Source organism: Sorex fumeus, unplaced genomic scaffold, assembly GCF_029834395.1.
Source record: "Sorex fumeus unplaced genomic scaffold, SorFum_2.1 ptg000008l, whole genome shotgun sequence".
NCBI classification, from domain to species: Eukaryota; Metazoa; Chordata; class Mammalia; order Eulipotyphla; family Soricidae; genus Sorex; species Sorex fumeus.
Window position 1 is genome coordinate 535,793 of NW_026606065.1, and position 3,220 is coordinate 539,012.

Consider the following 3,220-nt stretch of genomic DNA (forward strand, 5'->3'; position numbering starts at 1 on the left):
GGGGATCAGTCTTGAATTGAGTGTGTACAAGGTAAGCACCCTAACCTCTGTACTATCACTCCAGCCCCCCAATTTCTCCTTTTTGCACTATATCATGCCACTTTCTTCTGGCTTTTTTTCTCTTAAGACCTGTTCCTGATGCTTAAATCTTTAATGTTTCAAGTATGATCTTTAATGTTTCAGTTTCAATTGGGGAGTGTGGGACATTCATGACTTCAAATGGAAGAAGAATCAACTGTGTTGCAGGTTGGCAGATGGCTATTTTAATGAATGGAAGAATACAGTATTTAATTGAAGAGTTTGATGAATTTGAAAATATTCAATGTAAAACATTTCCATGATTTTCCAGGATAAAAGATTATCCGAGGACCAGAGGAACACTTACCTTACAATCTTGGTGCCAAGAGTTATGCGTTTAGATACCTGATGTTGGTGTGATAGTACAGGGACTATGGGTGCATTCAGGGATCTAGTTTAATCCCCGGCTCTGAGTGATCCCCTAGCGTTGTTTCAGCATTACTTGGGTTTTGCCTGGCGATGTCTGGCACAACAAAGCCCAAGTTGCATGTACATTTCAAGCCTCCGCATGTAACTACCCAGTCCAGTTTTCTGAGTATTACAGGAGTGGCCTTAAGGCCCCTGAGAATCGCTTGGAAAATCCCTGGTGTCCCATACATGCCGAACATAACTGTGGCATCCCTGCTCACTGTGATCCCCAATGCTACCCAAACCATACTGAAATAAAACAAACAAAACCCCACCAAAACAAAACCTAAATTAAAACTAGAAATAATATCCTACTCACGATCATGATCATAATCACCCTGTTGTTCGTCGATTGCCTCGAGCAGGCACCAGTAGCGTCTCCTTTGTCCTAGCCCTGAGATTTCAAAAAGTGCCATATTTAAGGCTCTTTGAGGGTTAGGAGAATGATACCTATCATTGTTACTGGTATTTGGCATATTGGGTACGCCATGGGGAATTTTCCAGACTCTGCCCTGTGGGCAGGTTACATTTGGTAGCCTGCCAGGTAATATCCTACTAACCTCAGTAAACCATGATTCAAAAGAAAGAGAGGAAGTAGTCTTGCTCTGTTATTTTTTCCTTCAAAGGGGCTGGCACTCACCACCATCGGAAGCAGCTCTGCTGGGACATCCATGGATAAGGTAAAGCTGCATATGATTTTGTAAATCAACACATTCCTAAGATTCTTTAATTTTTTCCAATGTAAACATGGGATGGGTAATGAGGTGAGTTGTGCCCTGGGAGAAGTTATCTTGCTGTCCTAACATGACTTCCTCAGAGTGTGACCTTCTTTGGAGAAGTTTTTATAGAGGCAAATAAGTTAAAGGGTAATCACTACGGTGGTCCCAGTCATATATGATTTGCCATTGTTAATGGGATAAATTCAGACTCAGAGATAGACACAAGTTAAAGGGAGATGACTAGCTCCTCTCTGAATTTTCAACAAAGGGAGAGGATAGTCATCTCCAAGTCAAGGAGAAGGATATGGAGCAGATCCTTCCCTCAGAGTTTGATATCATAGCCGCAAGAATGTACATTGTTTATGTCATTTAGTCTACCAAATACACAGTAGATATGCACATATATGTAAACATCTGTATGTAAAAATAACAGTAATTTCTATCATATATTTATCCAACTAATCCAAGAGGGATAGCACCGTAGCACTGTAGCATGGTAGCGCTGTCCTCCTGTTGTTCATAGAATTGCTCGAGCAGGCACCAGGAATGTCTCCATTGTGAGACTTGTTGTTACTGTTTTTGGAATACTGAATATGCCATGGGGAGCTTGCCAGGCTTTGCTGTGTGGGAGGGATACTCTCAGTAGCTTGCCAGCTCTCCAAGAGGGATGGAGGAATCGAACCCGGGTCAGCTGCATGCAAGGCAAACGCCCTACCCGCTGTGCTATTGATCCTTTTGTATTATATCCAAGAGGAGTATGATATAAAAAATAACTCATTTCTCAAGGCGCAAATGAACATTTGTTCCGTTGCTGATAATCACCTTCTCAGAGAAAAATTCAGATTGATGCAATTATTTTATGATGGAACCACCCTATTTTTACCTCTGTACTTTTATGAGTGCTTGAGGGTATTTATATCATTATTGAAATTTATAACTTGGTTGCTTTTACATACTCCCAAGATAAATTCTTGATCTTCCATTTCTTGTGTTTTTACCTGCATTTGTAAGTTAATTTTGTCCTTCATTTAGTTGGAAAGAGAGGTTTGAATGGTTTCAACTTAGACTTTTTTAAGCTGTAAACTGTGAAGGGTAATCTAACAATTAAAGCTGTTATCACCTCATTGTACCTAGGTAGATCACATCTCCTGAGTTGCTTTTAACTGTGCAAATGTACTGAATATCCTTTATGGGGATAAGAAAGATGGAAGAACTTCAAAAACATTGTGAAGAAGAGGAAGACATTTTCTAGTTATAAAGTTAGTTGATACAATAACATAATTTGTCTAAACAAAATCCTAGTGGCAAAGCGAATTTCAGCAGGGTGGGAGTATTTGGCTCTGAGGTGGATTATAAAATTCAGAAGCTCTGATTTGTATGCTATATTGTTTGGTTTTCCTTTAATGACCCATGGATACAGAACCAGATGAACAATTTGCAGAACTTGGGAATTTGTATACCCTTTTCTATTGGCATCAAATAAAAGAAATTTTCAGTTGAAAATGTTGAGGTACAAACTAAATTCAAATGTGAGAAGTATATAAATCAAATTCTAGGACCCCAGGGGAATTGGCCATTGGCTGTGGTTGAAGATATCAAGTTGTCAGAAAGGAGTGTGGCCACAGATAGGAATCAGAGAATGAAAACAAATGGGGACAAGCATTCCCCCTGGAGGAGGTTCTATAATTTCTAAGTGAGCCAGCCAAGAAGGTAGATTGGCATGCAGGCTGAGCTCTGTAAGCTGAGATGAAGACAAATCTGGAAGTTGTGTTTGCATTTAAGGATCTTATTTCTTATTGTGGTTAGAAGTCTAGTTGGAGTGATAGAAAGAAAGATTGGCACCACCACTGATGGACCTGGGTGAGGTGCTGACTACTTGCCCTGGGCACGAAAAGCAAGGGAACAACCAAACCAAACCAAACCAAAACAGCAACCCCCCCCCAAACCAATCAAACCAAATTCAGTAGTCAAGATAAATAAAATTTTATGCAATATTTAAAAAATAAAAATTAATG